This window comes from Oncorhynchus mykiss, chromosome 17 (genome assembly GCF_057628025.1).
Source record: "Oncorhynchus mykiss isolate SJ-2025 chromosome 17, ASM5762802v1, whole genome shotgun sequence".
NCBI lineage: Eukaryota > Metazoa > Chordata > Actinopteri > Salmoniformes > Salmonidae > Oncorhynchus > Oncorhynchus mykiss.
This window is the reverse complement of record NC_143038.1, coordinates 52,533,606-52,557,771: the sequence shown is the minus strand read 5'-3', so window position 1 is coordinate 52,557,771 and position 24,166 is coordinate 52,533,606. Positions and strand designations below refer to the sequence as shown.

Here is a 24,166-nt window from a genome sequence, read left to right as displayed (position 1 = left end):
CCTCTCCTTAATGTCAATATGCCTTGTCTATTGCTGTTCTGGTTAGTGTTTATTGGCTTATTTCACTGTAGAGCCTCTAGTCCTGCTCACTATACCTTATCCAACCTATTAGTTCCACCCCCCACACATGCGATGACATCTCCTGGTTTCAATTATGTTTCTAGAGACAATATCTCTCTCATCATCACTCAATACCTAGGTTTACCTCCACTGTATTCACATCCTACCATACCTTTGTCTGTACATTATACTTTGAAGCTATTTTATCGCCCCCAGAAACCTCCTTTTACTCTCTGTTCCAGATGTTCTAGACGACCAATTCTTATTGCTTTTAGCCGTACCCTTATCCCACTCCTTCTCTGTTCCTCTGGCGATGTAGAGGTGAATCCAGGCCCTGCAGTGCCTAGCTCCACTCCTATTCCCCAGGCGCTCTCTTTTGATGACTTCTGTATCCGTAATAGCCTTGGTTTCATGCATGTTAACATTAGAAGCCTCCTCCCTAAGTTTGTTTTATTCACTGCTTTAGCACACTCTGCCAACCCGGATGTTCTAGCTGTGTCTGAATCCTGGCTTAGGAAGACCACCAACAATTCTGAAATTTTCATCACAAACTACAACATTTTCAGACAAGATAGAACTGCCAAAGGGGGCGGTGTTGCAATCTACTGCAAAGATAGTCTGCAGAGTTCTGTCCTACTATCCAGGTCTGTACCCAAACAATTTGAACTTCTACTTTTAAAAATCCACCTCTCCAAAAACAAGTCTCTCACCGTTGCCACCTGCTATAGACCACCCTCTGCCCCCAGCTGTGCTCTGGACACCATATGTGAACTGATTGCCCCCCCATCTATCTTCAGAGCTCGTGCTGCTAGGCGACCTAAACTGGAACATGCTTAACACCCCAGCCATCCTACAATCTAAGCTTGATGCCTCAATCTCACACAAATTATCAATGAACCTACCAGGTACCTTCCCAAAGCCTTAAACACGGGCACCCTCATAGATATCATCCTAACCAACTTGCCCTCTAAATACACCTCTGCTGTCTTCAATCAAGATCTCAGCGATCACTCATTGCCTGCATCCGTAATGGGTCAGCGGTGAAACGACCTCCACTCATCACTGTCAAACGCTCCCTGAAACACTTCAGCGAGCAGGCCTTTCTAATTGACCTGGCCGGGGTATCCTGGAAGGATATTGATCTCATCCCGTCAGTAGAGGATGCCTGGTTATTTTTTTTAAATGCCTTCCTAACCATCTTAAATAAGCATGCCCCATTCAAGAAATTTAGAACCAGGAATAGATATAGCCCTTGGTTCTCCCCAGACCTGACTGCCCTTAACCAACACAAAAACATCCTATGGCATTCTGCATTAGCATCGAACAGCCCCCGTGATATGCAGCTGTTCAGGGAAGCTAGAAACCATTATACACAGGCAGTTAGAAAAGCCAAGGCTAGCTTTTTCAAGCAGAAATTTGCTTCCTGCAACACGAACTCAAAAAAGTTCTGGGACACTGTAAAGTCCATGGAGAATAAGAGCACCTCCTCCCAGCTGCCCACTGCACTGAAGATAGGAAACACTGTCACCACTGATAAATCCACTATAATTGAGAAATTCAATAAGCATTTTTCTACGGCTGGCAATGCTTTCCACCTGGCTACTCCTACCTCCTACCTAGCACTGCACCCCCCACAGCAACTCGCCCAAGCCTTCCCCATTTCTCCTTCTCCCAAATCCAGTCAGCTGATGTTCTGAAAGAGTTGCAAAATCTGGACCCCTACAAATCAGCTGGGCTAGACAATCTGGACCCTTTCTTTCTAAAATTATCTGCCGAAATTGTTGCCACCCCTATTACTAGCCTGTTCAACCTCTCTTTCGTGTCATCTGAGATTCCCAAAGATCCTCCCGGGTGGCGCTGTAAGGTTAAGGTTAAGGGCGCTGTACTGCAGCGCCAGCTGTGCCATCAGAGTCCCTGGGTTCGCGCCCAGGCTCTGTCGTAACCGGCCGCGACCGGGAGGTCCGTGGGGCGACGCACAATTGGCCTAGCGTCGTCCGGGTTAGGGAGGGATTGGTCGGTAGGGATCTCCTTGTCTCACCGCGCACCAGCGACTCATGTGGCGGGCCGGGCGCAGTGCGTGCTAGCCAAGGTTGCCGGGTGCACGGTGTAGCCTCCGACACATTGGTGCGGCTGGCTTCCGGGTTGGACACGTGCTGTGTTAAGAAGCAGTACGGCTGGTTGGGTTGTGTATCGGAGGACGCATGACATTCAACCTTCGTCTCTCCCGAGCCCGTACGGGAGTTGTAGCAATGAGACAAGATAGTAGCTACTACAACAATTGGATACCGACCATTACCGACCTTCTCTGCTATGCAATCTGGTTTCAGAGCTGGTCAGCCAAGCTCAAGGTCCTAAACGATATCTTAACCCCCATCGATAAGAAACATTACTGTGCAGCCGTATTCATTGATCTGGTCAAGGTTTTCGACTCTGTCCATCACCACATCCTCATCGGCAGACTCGACAGCCTTGGTTTCTCAAATGATTGCCTCGCCTGGTTCACCAACTACTTCTCTGATAGAGTTCAGTGTGTCAAATCGGGGGGTCTGCTGTCCGGACCTCTGGCAGTCTCTATGGGGGTGCCACAGGGTTCAATTCTTGGACCGACTCTCTTCTCTGTATACATCAATGATGTCGCTCTTGCTGCTGGTGAGTCTCTGATCCACCTCTATGCAGACGACATCATTCTGTATACATCTGGCCCTTCTTTGGACACTGTGTTAACAACCCTCCAGGCAAGCTTCAATGCCATACAACTCTCCTTCCGTGGCCTCCAATTGCTCTTAAATACAAGTAAAACTAAATGCATGCTCTTCAACTGATCGCTGCCTGCACCTGCCCGCCTGTCCAACATCACTACTCTGGACGGCTCTGACTTAGAATACGTGGACAACTACAAATACCTAGGTGTCTGGTTAGACTGTAAACTCTCCTTCCAGACCCACATCAAACATTTCCAATCCAAAGTTAAATCTAGAGTTGGCTTCCTATTTCGCAACAAAGCATATTTCACTCATGCTGCCAAGCATACTCTTGTAAAACTGACCATCCTACCAATCCTCGACTTCGGCGATGTCATTTACAAAATAGCATCCAATACCCTACTCAACAAATTGTATGCAGTCTATCACAGCTCAATCAGTTTTGTCACCAAAGCCCCATATACTACCCACCATTGCGACCTGTACGCTCTCGTTGGCTGGCCCTCGCTTCATACTCGTCGCCAAACCCACTGGCTCCATGTCATCTACAAGACCCTGCTAGGTAAAGTCCCCCCTTATCTCAGCTCGCTGGTCACCATAGCATCACCCACCTGTAGCACGCGCTCCAGCAGGTATACCTCTCTGGTCACCCCCAAAACCAATTATTTCTTTGGCCGCCTCTCCTTCCAGTTCTCTGCTGCCAATGATTGGAACGAACTACAAAAATCTCTGAAACTGGAAACACTTATCTCCCTCACTAGCTTTAAGCACCAACTGTCAGAGCAGCTCACAGATTACTGCACCTGTACATACCCCACCTATAATTTAGCCCAAACAACTACCTCTTTCCCTACTGTATTTATTTTATTTATTTATTTATTTTGCTCCTTTGCACCCCATTATTTTTATTTCTACTTTGCACATTCTTCCACTGCAAATCTACCATTCCAGTGTTTTACTTGCTATATCGTATTTACTTTGCCACCATGGCCTTTTTTTGCCTTTACCTCCCTTATCTCATCTCATTTGCTCACTTCGTATATAGACTTGTTTATACTGTATTATTGACTGTATGTTTGTTTTACTCCATGTGTAACTCTGTTGTTGTATGTGTTGAACTGCCTCGCTTTATCTTGGCCAGGTCGGAATTGTAAATGAGAACTTGTTCTCAACTGGCCTACCTGGTTAAATAAAGGTGAAATAAAATAAAATAAATAAATAAAACATGTGGCTGTGGATATGAGACTTTTATATCTGCTTGTTTTTTTTAATGTTCACCACTAACATACTACATCTCTCTATGAAAATCAAAAATGACATACATTTTATGAACATTTTCTAGAACAGTTTTTTAGTGTGCCTATCATATGAAACAATTCCAAGATTCACATCAAAATTCCCGTTTCTGTAACAACGGATCAGAACCCTTTTGGTACACTTTTATCTAAGATTTTACAGGGAGTTATATTTTGGGTGTATTTTATGGATGGATACTGTTACTCCCTTGTTGCAGGGCTTCATATACTGACATGGTCCATGGCTAAAACAATTACCCTGTTTGGGTTAAGTCGTAACGCAGCCAGGGTAGTACATCAGCACTGTTCTTATCTGTGATTGACAGGGAGAGTGGGAGAGAGGAAGATGGATGAGCCTTTGAAGGAGAGGGATGTAAAAGAACAGAAATGTATAAAACCAAGCATAGGATTGGAGGAGGGAATACAAGTCTGCAACTGTAGATTACCCTGAACATGTCCTGTCCAGCAGTCTACACTAGTGGTTCTCAACTCCGGTCCTCGAGTACCCTAGAAAACACACATTTTTGCTGTAGCTCCGGATAAACATAGCTGATTCAGCTCATTGAGGGCCTGATGATTACTTGAAGTTTAATCAGGTGTGCTTGTCCGAGGCTACAATAAAAATGTGTACTGTTGAAAGTACTCTAGGAGGGGAGTTGGGAAATACAGTTGGGAGTCTACACATGATGAGACATATTCTTCACCTACTGAATAGGGAATAGAAGTCAGATCAAAACAGTGCCAGTATCCCCATGGGCCAGTGGTTGTCAGACTGCTGGCCTAGGCTGTTCAGGAAAGTATGGAAACAGTGCAGCCTTCTTTTAAATGGAAAATAAGAATGTTATCTGTCCCTTCCTACTGCTATTCTGTCAAGGAAAATAATGATTATCAGGAGGTAGCCTGTGTCCTCATAAACATAATAACTAATAAATTAATCAACATAGATGTTTTATTTTCAACAGTGAGAAAACATTAAAAGGCTTAAGCTTACAGATACATTAAATCTTCCACAGCAGTGAATGCTGGTCAATGAGATTGGACAAGAAAAACATATTTTTTTATAAAAGAATATGATGGTCTTCATTATTCCATTGTTGTGATGGAATTGTTTAGCTGCCTGGGGTTACTATTTGGCGTGTATCGAACATTAGGTATTATTGAGTGGTCTGTGGGGATTGGTCCTGTGACATTTTAGGAAAAAGAGTGCTCAGTGTAGCTGATCTGTGCTGATACGTCGAGAGCGGATTGGTAGAACATCACACTGCTCTGTTCTCAGGCTTTCTGAATGGGGAGAACGGACACAATTAAACATTGCAAGCTACCCTACCCAAACGCTTAAGACGCGAAGAAACATCGATGAACTGCTCGTATTTTAAAGGAATGCAAGCATCCTTCCTTCAACGAGTTCAAGTGTATTGTGGTTAGTCGCGCGCCAGCATTCAGGACCCGATTCAGCAATAGAGGCACGGCTCCACCAAAAGGTAAGATACCGTAATTCTTTAGAGAAGAAGACTCGGCACGTTGTATTTTCACCATATTATGGTTGTAGTATTTTTTTTCTTTCTCTGATGATCGAGTCCCGTAAAGCGCAAGGTTCGACCATCTTATTTGCCTTCTATAGTATGCTTAAATTAGGTTAGATCTGCCTAAACAACGGCAATAGTCAAGTCACTGATCATAACCTGCTCTGTTGTTGTACACAGTAGCACGCTATATCTTGCTCACTTCTCGGGTTGTAGTAACTAGAGAAGCAGTCCAGTCTTATTTTTATTGAGCGCCTCTAACCTGCAACAGGAGTGGTAAACTCCTTTATTTTTGATGTAGCAGCCTACACAGTTTCATACCTGGTTTCAAGTTGTATAAATTATTTCCCTCTTTGAGTCCTAATGAAACTGACAAGTTTATATATTTGTATGTAGGACTTTCACCAGGTAGTTATAATAAGAATAAAATAAAGTCCACATATCAGGTGTCACACAGCTCCTTATTATGCAAATGTTATACAGTCCATGGTCTTTAGTTATATACCTATTACTTTACTATGATGACAACTACAGTAGAGAAATACATTTGATTTTATTTCCAAATATCCCTACAAGGCCCTATCCAGAACAAGGATAAAGACTTAATTCCCAGTTACATTCAACCCATTTCAAAACCCTTTGGGTTTAGGTCAGCGTTATCAAAGTGATTTCTTCTTGGCGTCCCTCTGTGTTCATGTCAGGATGAATGCACATTGGCAAAACATGGGAGCTCACTTGGTGGTGTAGAATCAGAGCTTTTTTTTTTGTACACCCATTCAGCATCATTCACAACCTCTTAAGCCTTAACCCCACCCATCTCTTTAAGTATTCACTGTGAGTGATTAAAGTAGTGTAGTAAACAAGCAGTGAAAGTAGTAGCCTACAATAAATAACATCTCCAGGTAGAAATACACTATCTAGTCCATGGCCTATATCCTACCATGTTGTTCTTCACATTGTCTCTGGTAAACAAATTATATATAAAATCAAATCAAACTACATCCCAGACACATCTAGCTAAGTGGATGTGTCTCTATTGTCTAGACCTGTTCACATGTTCATAAAGCATGTGATGGCCGTAATCACCCCCAGACACACCTGGCTAAATTTATGGTTCATGGAGCCTAATCATCTTGTCACGACTCCTACCGAAGGTAGCTCCCCTTCCTGTTCGGGTGGCGCTCGGCGGTCGTCGTCACCGGCCTACCAGCTGCCACTGATCCTTTTTTCCCCTTGTCTGTTTATTAGTTACACCTGTGTTTAGTTAGGTTAATTGGTTGGGTTTTATTATCCAGCCGGCCCGCCTGCTGGGTGTGCAGGATTATTTTCTGTGTACTATTGTGCACGCCTTTAAGTCACGGTTGTCCGTGTCTGTGTGGTTTTTCTGGACTGTTTAGTTCCCCGTGTTTTGGGGCATTTGTTTTGGGTGGTGTCGTATTTACCGGTGTGGTGAATTAAAAAGTATTCGCTACCCTGAACTCTGTTTCCTGCGCCTGACTTCTTCCTCCACTACACCCCGGGCATTACACATCTGGCTAATGTAGCAAGCCAGCAACCCATACAGTTTGTCACACACCTAGCTAGCTAGGCAACATGCATGAAATGATGCAGTATTAATCTGCAGGTAAAGCTAACCAACAGTAGGCTTCAACTAGCAATGCAAACAGATTTCTGACAAAATGATATACAATTTATAACGTTTGCTGGCGTTAGATGCCAAGCAACTAACGCTAGCTAGCTAAGTTTAATGTTGGCTAGCTAATAGAAGGCTTTAACTAGCAATGCAAATAACTTTATAACAACATGAGATACAAATAATATCTGTACATGAAGATAACTTTAGACTCTTACTTGTCCAAATACATGTATGCATGCTTCACAGCAGACTGGAATTCCTTTGATTAAGTAAAAGGTCCTATGTCATTAGCGTTTCGTCTGCTCAGCTCTCTTGGGACGTTATATCATGTCAATCCAGTTCACAATGACAATGATCAATATTCCAAGAATCATACATGTTTTGTTTGTCTCCATCATTTGTCTCCATCAACTCAAAAGAACAGACGACTCTTCTGTTTCACCACTCATGCCACCCTGTCTGCGTTGCACCAAATGACGAGCATCACAAACACTCTTCCTCTTCCGTTGGTCAACTTTCACATTTACCACTACCCCAGTAATCACTCCTTTCAGTGGCATGTTTTTCTTGAGCGCAAAACCATTCACATGTCTTGTTCCCATTTGTTTAACATTGAGCACCTGCTCCCTCTTACCAGGAGAAGCACACACAATTATCACCAGACCACTTCTGGTTACCTTCACCGATTCCACAGCACTCAACTCTGTTTTCACCCACCCTGAAACCACAAATGTATTTTTTCCTAAAAAGTCACTCCTACCATAAGAGACTCATCTTTATCCTGACCCTTGGTGCAAGCCTCGGACTCCGAGAACTTCACCACACCTACCCCCTCCGATACATCGCCCTCACTCACTTCCATTTCTCCTCCTGTCTTTGATCTGGCGTACAGCTCACTCTGTTTACACTTTGTAAAAATGTTCCTTAAAAACCTCTTAAATGTAATGGCAAAATTTAGATTTCCCCCTAAATAGACATACCCAAAAGTAACTGCTATTCATGTGTAATTACATGATTCTGACATGCAAAAACTTGGTATATTTGGAAAGAAGACATCTATGAGATTATGAGGAAATGATCAGAAGATAGTTATGAGTTACATAGTTCAGAATACACAAGATCAAGCACACACAAATTATAGTTTTTTTTGTTTTGAAAGTCATCTTTCATTGACAAGCTATAAGTGAATTATTGATGACCAGAGCTGGAAACACATCAGATGGCTTCCACAACATGTGAACAATATCAGATAAAAAATGTGATTGATAGACCTAACAACTAGAAATGGGCAGATGTTTTTGTAAGTGGTGTCAGGTGTGGACACAGGACGTTTCCAAGTGTCACTACACCTCTCCAAAGTGGCATATGTCTGTAAATAAAAAAATAAAACAATTGTATTAGTCACATGCGTCGAATACAACCTTACAGTGAAATGCTTACTTACGAGCCCCTAACGGACAGTGCAGTTTCAAAAAATACAGATAAGAATAAGCAATGAAAGTAAAAAGTAATTAAAGAGCAGCAGTAAAAAAAATAACAATATGTACAGGTGGGTGCCGGTACAGAGTCAATGTGCAGGGGCACCGGTTAGTTGAGGTAGTATGTACATGTAGGTAGAGTTAATTAAAGTGACTATGCATAGATGACAACAGAGAGTGGCAGTGGTGTGAAGAGGGGGGGGGGGGGGGGGGGGCAATGCGAATAATAATAATAATAATTTGACTAGATGTTCAGGAGTCTTATGGCTTGGGGGTAGAAGCTGTTTAGAAGCCTCTTGGACCTAGACTTGGCACTCCGGGACCGCTTGCCGCGTGGGAGCAGGGAGAACAACCTATGACTAAGGTGGCTGGAGTCTTTGACAATATTTTAGGGCCTTCCTCTGGCACTGCCTGGTATAGAGGTCCTGGATGGCAGGATGTACTGGGCCGTTCGCTCTACCCTGTAGTACCTTGTGGTCGGAGGTCGAGCAGTTGCCATACCAGGCAGTGATGCAACCAGTTCATGCTCTCGATGGTGCAGCTGTAGAACCTTTTGAGGATCTGAGGACCCATGCCAAATCTTTTCAGTCTTCTGAATGGGAATAGGTTTTGTCGTGCCTGCTTCACGACGGTCATGGTGTGCTTGGACCATGTTAGTTTGTTGGTGATGTGGACACCAAGGAACTTGAAGCTCTCAACCTGCTCCACTGCAGCCCCGTCGATGAGAATGGGGGCATGCTCGGTCCTCTTTTTCCTGTAGTCCACAATCATCTCCTGTGTCTTGATCATGTTGAGGGAGAGGTTGTTGTCCTGGCACCACCCAGCCAGGTCTCTGACCTCCTCCCTATAGGCTGTCTCGTTGTTGTCTGTGATCAGGCCTATCACTGTTGTGTCATCAGCAAATTGAATGATGGTGTTGGAGTCATGCCTGGCCGTGCAGTCATGAGTGAACAGGGAGTACAGGAGAGGGCTGAGCACGCACCCTGAGGGGCCCCTGTGTTGAGGATCAGCGTGGCGGAGGTGTTGTTACCTACCCTTACCACCTGGGCGCGGCCCGTCAGGAAGTCCAGGATCAAGTTGCAGAGGGAGGTGTTTAGTCCCAGGGTCCTTAACATATTGATGATCTTTGAGGGCACTTTGGTGTTGAACGCTGAGCTGTAGTCAATGAATAGCATTCTCACATAGGTGTTCCTTTTGACCTGGTGGGAATGGACAGTGTTGAGGGCAATAGAGATTGCATCATCTGTGGATCTGTTTGTGCGTTATGCAAATTGGAGTGGGTCTAGGGTTTCTGGGATGATGATGTTGATGTGAGCCATGACCAGCCTTTCAAAGCACCTCATGGCTACAGACATGAGTGGTACGGGTCGGTAGTCATTCAGGCAGGTTATCTTAGTGTTCTTGGGCACAGGTACTATGGTGGTCTGCTTGAAACATGTTGGTATTACAGACTCGGACAGGGAGAGGTTGAAAATGTCAGTGAAGACACTTGCAGTTTGGTCAGCGCATGCTCGCAGTACACGTCCTGGTAATGCGTCTGTGATGCGTCTGAGGTGTGAATATTGAATGTCACATCGGCTGCAGAGAGTATAATCAGTCTTCCTCTACAGTTGGTGCTCTCATGCCTGTTTCAGTGTTATTTGCCTCGAAGCAAGCATAGAAGTATTTTAGCTCGTCTGGTAGACTCGTGTCACTGGGCAGCTCTTGGCTGTGCTTCCCTTTGTAGACTGTAATGATTTGCAGGCCCAGCCACATCCGATGAGCGTCAGAGCCAGTGTAGTACGACTCAATCTTAGTCCTGTATTGACGCTTTGCCTGTTTGAATGTTTGTCGGAGGGCATAACGGGATTTCTTATAAGCTTCCGGGTTAGAGTCCCGCTCTTTGAAAGCGGCAGCTTTAGCATTTATCTCTGTGCGGATGCTGCCTGTAATCCATGGCTTCTGGTTGGGGTATGTACGTAGGGTCATTGTGGGGATGACGTCATCAATGCACTATTGATGAAGCCAGTGACAGATGTGGTGTACTCCTCAATGCCGTTGGAGGAATCCCGGAACATATTTCAGTCTGTGCTAGCAAAACAGTCCTGTAGCTTAGCATCTGCTTCATCTGACCACTTTTGTATAGACTGAGTCACTCACTGGTGCTTCCTGCTTTCATTTTTGCTTGTAAGCAGGAATCAGGAGGATAGAGTTGTGGTCGGATTTACCGAATGGAGGGCAAGGGAGAGCTTTGCATACATCTCTGTGTGTGGAGTATGGGTGGTCCAGAGTTATTTTCCCTCTGGTTATTTTCCCTCTAACATGCTGATAGAAATTTGGTAAAACTGATTTAAGTTTCCCTGCATTAGACCATTGCAGTGCTATTACATATTTGCAATTCCTAAATGCTATTTGTTCAGTATAAAAACGCAATTTCTATCATATCAACCTCACTCAAACATTGTGGTGGTGTTATGTGGTGTCCAGGGTACATTCAAGTGTCCTTTCAACTTCTCCAAAGTGTCCAAATCAAATCCAATTTTATTGGGCGCATACACATATTTACCAGATTTTACTGCAGGTGTAGTGAAATTCTTGTATTCCTAGTGTAACGTTCGTCTTCGTCCTCTTCTGACAAGGAGTAAGAAATGTCAGACCAATGCGCAGCGTGGTAAGTGTTCATCCTTTTATTAAACTGAACACTAAATACAAAGTAACAAAAGAGAACAAACGAAACAGCTCCGTCAGGTGCAACACACACTAAACAGAAAATAATCACCCACAACTCAAAAGTGAAACCAGGCTACCTAAATATGGTTCTCAATCAGGGACAACGATAAACAGCTGCCTCTGATTGAGAAACATACCAGGCCAAACACAGAAATCCCAAAACATAGAAAAAGGAACATAGACAACCCACCCAACTCACGCCCTGACCATACTAAAACAAAGACATAATAAAAGAACTAAGGTCAGAACGTGACACCTAGCTCCAATAGTGCAGTAATATCTAACAATTCACAACAATACACACACATCTAAAAGTAAAATAATGGAATTAAGAAATATATAAATATTAGGACGCGCAATGTCGGAGTGGCATTCACTAAAATGCAGTAGAATAGAATACAGTATCTATGAATTAATGAAATTTGAATGAACTTAATGAATGAATGAATGACATGTTATTTTCCTGTCAAATCACCAATTGGCAACCCATCCCTTAAGGGATTAATTGACACATAAAGAAACATTAAAATAATTCACTATGGTAATTAAATGATAATTATTCTTATATACATATTAAATGAGTAGAGCAGTATGTAAACATTGTTAATGTAACTAGTGTTCCATTATTAAAATGACCAATGATTCTGTCTATATATATAGGGCAGCAGCCTCTAAGGTGCAGGGTTGAGTAACCAGGTGCTAGACGGTTAGGGATTTAAAAGTCTGATGGCCTTGAGATAGAAGCTGTTTTCAGTCTCCCGGACCCAGCTTTGATGCACCTATACTGACCTCACCTTCGGGAGGATTGCAGGTTGAACAGGCCGTGGCTTGGGTGGTTGGTGTCCTTGATGATCTTTTTGGCCTTCCTGTGACATTGGGTGCTGTAGGTGTCCTGGAGGGCAGACAGTGTGCCCCCGGTGATGCGTTGGGCAGACCCTCTGGAGAGCCCTGTGGTTGAGGGCGATGCAGTTGCCCTACCAATCGGTGGTAAAGCCCGACAGGATGCTCTCAATTGTGCATCTGTAAAAGTTTGTGAGGGTTTTAGGGGCCAAGACAAATTTCTTCAGCCTCCTGAGGTTGAAGAGGCACTGTTGAGCCTTGTTCACCACACTGTCGGTGTGGGTGGACCATTTCAGATCTTCAGTGATGTGTACGCCGAGGAACTTGAAGCTTTCCACCTTCTCCACTGCGGCCCCATCAATGTGGATAGGGGCGTGCTCCTTCTGCTTTTTCCTGAAGTCCACAATCAGCTTCTTCATTTTGTTGACTCTGAGTTGACGTCTGCATATGCTCTGAGGACGCGGCTAGGGATGATGTCTGGGTGTCTGCGACGTGGCCAGTTTTCCCTTTGTAAACCGTGATTGTCTGTAGACACTGCCACATACGTCTCATGTCTGAGCCATTGAATTGCGACTCCACTTTGTCTCTGTACTGACATTTTCCATTTTTGATTGCCTTTAAGAGGGAATAGAGGGAATAACTACACTGTTTGTATTCAACCATATTCCCAGTCACCTTGCCATGGTTAAATGTGGTTGTTTCAGTTTAGCACGAATGCTGCCATCTATCCACAGTTTCTAATTTGGGTAGGTTTTAATAGTCACAGTGGGAACAACATCCCCTATACACTTCCTGATGAACTCAATGTTATTATCCAAGGCTACCCGGAACATATCCCAGTCTGTGTGATAAAAACAATCTTGAAGCATGGAATCCGATTGGTCAGACCAGTGTTGAATAGACCTTAGCACATGTACTTCTTGTTTGAGTTTCTGCCTATAGGAAGAGAGTTCTTTATTCATGTCTGTGCGATGTACTGAGAACCCAGCTGGCTTTATGGACAGGGACAGTATATCCGGAGGAGCCATGATTCCATGAAACAGAGTATGTTACAGTCCTTGATGTCTTTCTGGAAGGGGATCCTCGCCCTGAGCTCGTCCACTTTATGGTCCAGAGACTGAACATTAGCGAGTAACATACTTTGAAGCGGTGGATGGTGTTTCCCCCTCCTGCGTTGGATTAGAAGTCCACTACGAATACCTCTTCTCCACCGGCTGCGTCTTTGAGCAGCCTCATTTCTCTGGGGGGTGAGAAAAAAATATCAAATTCGGGAAAGTCATATTCCTGGTCGTAATGCTGGTTACCGCCGCTCTGACATCCAGAAGTTATTTCCGGCTGTATGTAATAACACAAAAAACATTCTGGACTAATTGTGTAAGAAATAACACACAACAAAATAAAATACTGTAAAGTTGCTTAGGAGCTAGAAGCAGAGCTGCCATGTCTGTCGGCGACATCTTTAGAACCACTGTTTTTGCACACTGGATGTGCCTAAAAGTTAAGGTTCATATGTGTTAAATTTCTGCAACACCAACCTCTCTCAAGCATTGTGGTGGTGTCGTGAGACATACAGGGGATACCAACCTAGGGATTCATTTGATACTCCCCATGTAGCTATAGCTCAAACACAGACCAAATCAAAGCTTACCTTGTAAGATGTTTGCTGTTTGGTGTAAAATAAACATTTTGACTCTCGGGGCTGGTGATCAATAACGGTAGGTCACAGGAAGTCAAATAAGATATCCTCATGATCTGTGGAGTCCCAGCTTTCGGTTTGTATCAACGCATTCCATGTTTATTTTGTTTATGCTTCACAACGCTAACCAGAATGTAGTTAGCAGCCATCTTGAAATTAGGTCGTTGGCTCGACCTACCCTTATAAATTCGTATGCCCATATGGTAGAAAGTCATACCAACGATTTGAAGGCACCAATCAATAGCCAAGATACTCAGCTTTCCGCAGACACTCTGCTTTTGCAGATAGGTGCTACCATTCTCATACTAAACTGAACTGAATGAAAAAATATATAATAGGGTCCCCAAATATGGGGATTTTCCTTTTTATTATTATTATTAACAAACCATCTCCCTTTTTCCTGCCATTTTTAACCGATTCAAGCTCACAATCTTCCTTCCTCCCTCTCTCTATTCAACCTCCTCTGGCTCTCTTTCCCCCCCATTCCTCCTCCGTAGTATACGTCTCTTTATGATAATACACCACTTCTGACATATACTCTATATTGTTCTTGCCCTCTCAAGGGACACATTTTTATTACGGTTGTGTCACCCCAAAGGCGTCGTCCAACTGGGAACTGCGGCACCTCTTCACCCGCTTTTTCAAACGTCTCTCCTGTGAATTAGGAATGTCTGTCTTACAAGATCCAGCACATTTGACCACTCATATAGTACATAATGGACAATTTTGAAAGTTAAAGACCTCCCCAAGTTTGTAATATTCCCCAGAAAAGCACTAATCTGGAAGCATTTTTGATTTTAATAATTTAGCAGACACTCTTATCCAGAGCGACTTACATGAGCAATTAGGGTTAAGTTCCTTGCTCAAGGGCACATCGATAGATTTTTCACCTAGTTGACTTGGGATTCGAACCAGCGACATTTCAGTTAGTGGCCGAACCCTCTTAACCACTAGACTATCTGCCACCCCTCCAAACTTAGGCGCATTAGTAATACCTGTCCTATCCAGTGGTTTTATCTACAGATTGCTTATAACCTGGTGAGCAAAACTCTGACTCTTATCTGTTTGGTATATAATTGCCAGTTGGACTCAGTGCTGCCCGCTCTGGAGGAGCCGGGGCGAGCAGGCAGACTATTTTCTGTCTCTCTCAGCAGAAATTGTAAACAAATGAACAGATGATACAGTATGGGTTTGATTGTTTGTGCAATGTATTTGTGTCTTCATCCTAATGAAGGTTGTTAACTATTAACGTTTAAAAAATAATGCACTCTCTAGAAATTCATGGATTTAGTTATTTTATATTGAGAGAAAAATGTTTACTGTAGCCCAGCCTTTACATCACCATAGCATGCCCCTGTTGCTTATGACTGAGCTTGCATTGCTCCCTCCTCTCTGTGAGGAGAAACTGACAGCTGCTTGGATGCTATGGAGTGCAGGGTCCTAAAGCTATTTTCTGATTGTTTCCTTCTAGACTGACCTTATAAATGTAATGGGTCTCTACACTTCACAGGAATAAAACAGAAAAATACCATTATTTTGAGCTGTCAGTGTGGGAATCTACTGATGGGTGAATTTTGCCACTGGCCAGTGCTTGTAGTCCACTTTTGGCCTAGTTAAGTTTTTGGTTTGTTTTTGCAAATTCCACTTGATGATGTAAGCATGAGGCCTTGCCCTGGTGTAGTTCAGGGCCAGAGACTGTTGTCATTGGTGATGATGTCATCGTTGCTCTTTTTACCATAATAAGATGTTGTCATAAAGTTATTTGGAAAACTACAACGCTCCCTCCCTCCAGCAGTTTTCTATGCAATTAAGTAAATTAAAGTCATCCAGATCTGCTGGATGAGGACACTTGGAGCCATCCGAGCATCCCTCATTAGTATCAGCCAGAACTGTTCCTGAAATAAGTCTGCCAATGAAGCAAATATATAAATTAAGATTTAATCTCCTTGAAGTATCCGGTTCATCTTTTGAAACACCCGAGCTGGCACTCATGCAGCTCTTTCTATATTCTGGAACATGTACTTCATCTTAGCCTGCACTCTTAAAAAAAGGGGTTCTAACTGGAACCAAAAAGGGTTCTTCAAAGGGTTCTCCTATGGGATAGACCCCTTTTTTCTAAGAGTGTGTGTTTATTCTTCTATGTAAAATGAAATTACAGTGAACTCATGATTAACCATAAAACATTGTGACCTACTCAACATTCTATGCAGACGCAGAATCTAGGTTCCTTACTGAGGGTGCACAAACAGTATATAACCACTCAAGACAAAAATACAAAACACCTCCAAGAAATACCCATAGGTAGGCACCCGCTTAAGTGGGTCAATTAATGGAGTTTGTTCTAAATGTGCTACCTCCAGTAAAGTCTAATAGTTTGGGACAAGGACACATTTATTTGACTGGGCCTTGTGGCTATGAGGATATTTTAAGTGGAGGCATCTGAGAACAGCGGCGTTACACAGTGCTTGCTGAAGGACCAAATTCAGTAAGAAAATGGCATCTCTCCTTGCAGGTGTCAGAGTTTTCCTCCAGCCGTGCGACATCTTTGTGCCTCAGACTCAGATTCCTAACAGTCACGATATTGATTTAAAAAAAAAAACCTGGGGAACACTCCAAGTCCCAATGTCCTTTAAAAGCGGTTTGTTTCACATTAATCTATTTTCTCAAATTTTCTGGATATGACATAGTCACCATTCCAGTTTGATTTGTCATGGAAAATATGACCAAATTTGTATTTTTCGAGTTTCTTTAGTGACTCTGAGGGCAAGCCTGCACATGTAATTACATAGGTACCTACTGTAATAGAGTTACACTCAAGTGAATGACTGGGATGTTACTAAAAGAGTGTTTCTTATCCCTGGGGTGTAGATCAAATTAATGCTGTAATCAGTGAAGGACTAAAAATAATGTTTTTGAGTAAGAACGGAATGACTCATTTCTGGAGCTACAGTACCAAAAGAACTGTCACCATAACAAAATATGCTGATTGCCTTATCTTTTGACAATTCCAAAAAGGGTTATATAAAGATGTATTTGATGGTTGGAGTGCCAGTAGGCACGTAGGGCTAGCATCATCAGCATCCTTTCCTCATGACGCAGTATTTGCCCCCTCGATTATGGAATGTATGCACCAATGAATCTCTGTCTGTCTGAGTTGTTTCCTGATGGATTTTAAAATGTACATACACTGCATGTATAAGTAAGAAAAGTCCATTTGCGATTCCCTGTTAATCTGTGGATATTTTTTCTCTTAGGTTAAATAAATCTTGTACGTTTTGCTTTTTGTTTTCTATGCAGACATTGAAATTGAAAAGCAGTCATGATATTACAAAAAAAAGAGTGACCTGACTGACTGTCTACCAGTATATTAACATGAATACTTTAAAAAATAATCTGTAAATTGTTAGTAATGTTGTTGGAAGTTTAAATAGTTTTATATCCCTTCTGAATTTTACTCACTATTCACCTATTACGTTTAATACCCCAGTTGAACACTCCAACACTAATATCTCCAGTTGGTCAGTGTAGCTATATTGACTATATTTGTTCTAGATTGGGTATCCAACAGCAGCATCTAGAGTGGCAAAGGGTCGGAAACTTTGTACGGATGTTTTCTGGTAATCTTCCATGGGAGGTTAAGTCATGGAATTTGTGGAATTTTGCTTAAATTCATCAAAAACGTTAGCTTATAACAGTGAGCCTTTTTTGTGGGATACACATAAGGCAATTTTAGGTCTCTCTTTCTTTGGTTAAACTATCCCCAATTCAATGGAATTGCAACCCTCTGCATGCACAGTGCATTCTTCCATCACATGTCCAGATGATTCTCAAGATCTTGCACTCTAATGAGATGCTATTGAGCCCACATTACTACACTGTCTGAGCCAAGGACTACATGCTTTCTGGTAAGTTTTGAATACTGGGTGGGGTGAATATATTTTATATGACATACATGATTTTGTGATAACGAGTAAATAGTAGCCTACAGCAAAATGCGTTTAAATCATTTCTAACTTTTCTGCTAGTTCGTTTTTGCTACCATGTGGGTTTTAGCTTGCTTGAGCCTGCTAACTGAGGAGTGTAAATTCCCCTGTTCCATACATGTTATTTAAAACATTTAACTTACAAAGGACTTGTTTAATCTAACAGCTTAACTATTTATCTATACATGGAATTGTATTTGTTTTTTTTAACACATTTTTTATAATATTTACAGGAAAATGCCACAGGCACTATCTGATGTGTGGAGATATTTCACTGCAGCTAATGTAGAAGGAAAATCTGTGTACATTTGCAAATAATGTGCCAAATCGTGTGTGAAGAATGCAACAAACATCCAGAATCATCTGGCCAAGTGCATAAAGTTCTGTCAGCGCTCACAACAAGCAACCTCTGACAAAAGTCTCTCTACTCCTATTCGAGGTGAAAATGATGCATTACACACCTTATCGATAGCAACAGCTCATGGTCCTCCTGGAATCAGAAGTTTTTTGGACTCAATTGAGGAACGTAGTCAGAGAAATGCTGATGAATGTCTTGTTCGAGCTGTGTATGCAACTGGTTCACCTCTGATGCTAACAGGCAACATGTATTGAAGAGATTTCTGAGTGTTCTTCGCCCAGCATACACCCCTCCAACCAGACATGCTTTATCTACTAATTTGCTGGATGCAGAGTTCAACAGAGTTCAAGTGAAGGTCAAGCAAATCATAGAGATAGCAGACTGTATTGCAATCACCTCTGATGGGTGGTCGAATGTTTGTGGATAAGGAATAATTAACTACATCATCTCCACCCCTCAACCAGTATTCTGCAAGAGCACCGACACAAGGGACCACATTGCAGATAAGCTGAAAACTTTTGCCTGAAACTTTTGAAACCTATAGCAGTAGCCATTGCACGGATTGAGGGAGACAATGCCATCCTGTCTGACGTTCAGACTCTGCTTGCAGATGTAAGAGAATAAATCTGTACTGCCCTGCCCACTTCACTGTTGCTCCAAGCAGAGGAAAACGAAACGAAAATTAACTAAATAAAGGAAACCAGTGGCTTCTAACCAGCGGTTAATGACCTTTCTATTGATTCCTTTAGAGTGTCTCCTGTTGGTGCTGAGGGGGGATCGATGGCTTTTTTACACAGTGGGAAATCCATTGTATCCCTGCACTCCATTGACACAGAATTGTAGCATATAGGTTTAATTCCATGGCAAATTGGCTTGTCCACTGTGATGGACTCATCCATCTGTCCTCAGCAACAGCGCTGCAGGGACCAGTGTCATTGGCCACAGGTAAATGACTGACAGCTCACACTCTTGATTGTGCCTTTTTTAAGAGGAAGGTGGCTTCATGTGTGGTGCAACTAATGACTTTGATATAATGGTAAGTTATAGTACTGTTTTATGTGTTCATATATATATTTTTAATGGTTTTGGGGTTATCGTCCAATGTTAAGGTTATGTTATGAAAATCAATGAAACAGAATTTTCTCAGCCTTGCACGGGTGCAAAGTTGACCTGAGAGAATTTGTCAATTTGGCCCTAGATTGAACCTCTCAGCGGTTGCACTTTTGCATGCTTCAAATATAGTATTTTATTATTTTGCAGTGTATTATTACTACAGCATTACTGCCTTCTCTGCAAAAAAGGCCTACAATAACACTAGCATACAGCTGATTCAGATGCTTAATGTACTCCATGTAAAAGGTAGTCCGTCATTTTAATTATGTTCTCAGTGTAACCCACACAGTGGCAGTGATATTTATTGACTGTGTATTGATATGGAAGTTGTATCTGTCATTTTTTTTTTTGTTGACGTCAATAAAGGTCCATTTAAAATGGAGTCAATAATACAAATTACATGTTGTGCAATATGCAGAGGATGCGGAAAACATTTATGAGAACATAAATATTCAACAGTAAACGAGCTGATTTATTCTCATTTTGTATGTAAAATGAGTCCCTATTGTCACTGTAATGGTATGTGGAAATGCAAGCTTAATTCATTCAAATACATCTGAGGATTCCATAATTGGTTCTCAAATTATTGTTGCTCTCTAGAGATTTCATATTCAGAGATCATATATTGTAGCAAATATGGAGACGCATTTATGAAGGCCACTGTATTTTCTTTCTTTTTTTAGAATACTGATTTGGTGCGGTAAATATGTCAAAATAAAATTGTATTTGTCATATGCTTTGTAAACAACAGGTGTAGACTAACAGTGAAATGCGTACTGACGGGCACTTCCCAACAATGCAAAGAGAAAGAAAATAGACTAATAATAGAAAAGAAAAACATGTAATAATAAGTAATAATAAATACACATTGAGTAACGATAACTTGGCAATATACACGGGGTACCAGTACCGAGTCAATGTGCAGGTGTACGAGGTAATTGAAGTAGATATGTACATATAACTAGGAATAAATGTACACATAATAACCAGTAGCAGCAGCTTATGTGATCAGTCAAAAAAGTTAGTGCAAAAAGGGTCAATGCAGATAGTCCGGGTAGCTATTTGGTTAACTATTTAACTAACTATTTAGCAGTGTTATAGCTTGGGGCAAGAAAGGTGTTCAGGATCCTGTTGGTTCCAGACTTACCATGCAGTAGCAAAGAGAACAGTCTATGACTTGGGTGGCTGGAGTTGTTGAACATTTTTAGGGCCTTCCTCTGACATTGCCTGCTATAGAGGTCCTGGATGGCAGGGAGCCTGGCCCCAGTGATGTACTGGGCTGTACACACTACCTTCTGTAGCGCTGTGCAGTCGGATGCCAAGCAGCTGCCATACCAAGCGGTGATGCAGCCAGTCAATATGCTCTCAATGGTGCTGCTGTATAACTTTTTCAGGATCTGAGGGCCCATGCCAAATCTTTTCAGCCTCTTGAGGGGCGAATAGGTGTTGTCATGCCCTCTTCACGACTGTGTTGGTGTGTATGGACCATGATAGATCCTTAGTGATCTGGACACCGAGGAACATAAAGCTCTTGACCTGCTCCCGTACACTCCCCGTTGATGTGAATGGGGGCGTGCTCGGGCCTCTTGTTTCCTGTAGTCCACGTGGCGGATGTGTTGTTGCTTACCCTCACCACCTGGGGGCATCCCATCTCAGGTCCTGAGGTAGGTGTAGGTGTTCAGTCCCAGGCTCCTTAGCTTAGTGATTAGCTTGAAGGGCGCTATGGTGTTAAATGCTGAGCTGTAGTCAATGAACAACATTCTCACATACGTGTTGTGTGGGGATACCTAGTCAGTTGCATGCCTCTGAATCAGAGAGGTGTGGGTGGCTTCCTTAAACTACGTCCACGGGAGCAGTTGTTGTTGGGGGTCTTGCTCAAGACGGCCTCTTGCCGCCCCTGCCATCCCTGTTCCTCTTGTCCAGGTGGGAAAGGGCATTGTGTAGTGAAATAGCGATTGCGTCATCTGTGAATCTGTTGCGGTATACGAATTGGAGTGGGCCCAGGGTGTCTGGGATGGTGATGTTGGTGTGAGCCATGACCAACCTTTCAAAGCAATTCATTGCTACATATGTGAGTGCTACGGGCCGATAATCATTTAGAAATGTTACCATGGCATTCTTGGGAACGGGGGCTATAGTGATCTGCTTGAAACATGTAGGTATTACAGACTGGAGAGCGTGATCACACAGTCGTTCAGAACAGCTGGTGCTCTCATGAATGGTTCAGTATTGCTTGCCTCAAAGCAGAGCATAGAAAGCATGTAGTTTGTCTGGTAGGCACATGTCACTGGGCACCTTGCAGCCCGAGTTTCCCTTTGTAATCCACGATAGTTTGCAAGCCCTGCCACATCCACATTGTTCATATTTTCTGTCTGTCTGTTTGTCTGTCTGTTATTGTCTAATTGTAGCAGCATAATTTCAGGCTTACATGTTGCTTTGTGAGCAAAACTTTTTGTGGAAGCTACTAAGCTGCGTGTAATTTATGAAGTGAAACAGTTAATGCCAAAATATTCAGATCTGGTAAAAGGCTGACATTTGGTGGATTCATTTTAAGAAGACTCTTTGCCACATGACAATAGAAATGGAAACAATGTGATTTTATAGACACAAAGCAAGAATAGCCTCTGTTACTGTGCTCTCACCATCATCATTATCATTATTTACATAATTCAAATTCACAGAGTAATTTAGTTTATAAGCCCACTAGGCTACTCATTTGTTGTCATTAAATCTTTTGAATAATAGAAAGGAAATACCTTGGGTGTTCACGAAATTGCCTAGGCTATCCTACGCAATAGCACACAGTAGCCTAGACTCAGTGTCCAATCCGACACACAGAAACATATAAAAACATGAACTCATTACCTTGATGCTTTATTTGTTACATCTTCTAGACCATGCTCTAAATCAACCAGTCAATAGCTAATAATCAACATAAATAAAGGGGTATTGTATTGGACCCAACGTGGATCACAACTGTCGCAACAAACAAGACATCCAAACATTCTTCTGAACACGGTTTTCCCGGACTGTCTGTATTTTAATCATGTGCTATATTTTAATCATGTGCTATAGGCCTATCACGACAGCTGTTTGTCAATTGACTGTCATTCAGAAAAATATTTCCTGGATCAGCTGATGTTGTTCGACAATATCACTTGGCCTAGCTAAACAGCTGGATACGAAATGCACACCCAACAAATAGGTATATTAGCCTACACATAGCCTTTTGGTTAGAAGCATTCGATTTTGCAATCGTAATTATTGGAGTTGTGTGCCCATTAAAAACTGTTCACGGCGTAATATAAAATATCAATATGAACATTTGATAAAACGGTGCTGCTGTTAATAGTGGACCATCTCATAGACTCAGCAATACTTTCGTCCCGCTAATGGCAATAAGGTGTTGATTGGTTGATGGGTTAAGCTTGGGAAAAAATCCACGCCTAGCCTACTGGTCAATCAGCTCACAGTCATCTGGGCACTTTCCTATGTGCAGTCCAGGTCAGTCATTTTTCCCTCTCCTCTCTATTTTACAAGGCACGTTAGATAAGAACAACATTTTTTTTTCCCAATGACGGCCTAGGAACAGTGGGTAGAACAACAGATTTGTACCTTGTCAGCTCGGCGATTCAAACTTGCAACCTTTAGGTCACTAGTCTAACGCTCTAACCACTAGGCTACGGTGCCGCCCCTCATAGATGTCAGGGATCCCTCCGGAACTTTCATCACGCACACCTGTCCCCAATTCCCACTGATTTGTACTTGTGTAAGTGTGGCCTTTGGTTTCCGTTATCTGTCGATTATTGTTACTATGTCTGTTGGTGCGTGTGAGTACCTGTGATGTGTGTTTTGGGCTTTCGTGCCATTGTGGATTGCACAGATGATTAGGGGTCTCGTCCCGTGTGTTAATCATTGTGTGCGTGTGTATTTATGCGAGGTACCCCTCGCTCTTTTTTTGGGGTTTCAACCCTGTGTTTTGTGTATGTGTTTGTTTGGTCTTCGTCCCGGTGCCTTTACACTGCACGCCATAATTTGGGCTGAATAAAAAACCCTATTACGCATTCCTGCGCCTGTCTCATGAATCTCTTCATGCCAACGTGGAAATATCGAGAAAATGCAGCTGGTAGCCTATTTATACAGACTTTACATAGGCTATTGGTGATTCTTTATATGTACACGTTTTTTTATTTATGATTTAATGTAAAGGTTTATGGATAAAAAAATGTCAAGTTATTTGCATAACCCTGTTTTATTTATTTTGTCTAAAAGGAAGGCAACGAATGCAGTACATTTTTATTCATTTTATTTTGTACAATATTCTCCCCATATGAACACGTTTATATACAATATTCTGCCCATATGAACGAATTGATATACAATATTCTGCCCATATGAACGCATTGATATACAATATTATGCCCATATGGACGCATTGATATACAATATTCTGCCCATATGAACAAATGTATATACTATATTCTGCCCATATGAATGCATTTATATACAATATTCTGCTCATATGAATACATTCATATACAATGTTCAATATTCAATATTACAATATATATATATTTTTACGGCATTAGTGAACCAATAGGCTATATACGAGCCTTCAAACAGGTTTAAAGGAGGTTCCCCATGGCGCCACCAACGCACACGCGTTGTTCCCTAGACAATGGCGAGCATGCGGGCGCGCGAATGGACGAAAGAGTCACTGACAAAGGAGTTCGCTTTTGCTGCAGCCTTTGCTGTAAAAAATAAACTCGTTGG

The 24,166-nt window shown here is 42.3% G+C and overlaps 1 protein-coding gene across 2 annotated transcripts in view; it reads left to right on the top strand.

Annotated features, from left to right (window-relative positions):
- The first annotated feature begins 5,246 nt into the window (after positions 1 to 5,246).
- Positions 5,247 to 24,166, top strand: part of LOC110494467 (rap1 GTPase-activating protein 1) — a 129,853-nt gene continuing 110,933 nt past the window's right edge. Inside the window, exon 1 of one of the 2 annotated variants that reach the window (XM_036950528.2) lies at positions 5,247 to 5,538. The gene's annotated coding sequence lies outside the window, so the exon portion shown is untranslated. The remainder of the gene's footprint in view (positions 5,539 to 24,166) is intronic. The other variant, XM_036950526.2, reaches the window with a different exon arrangement.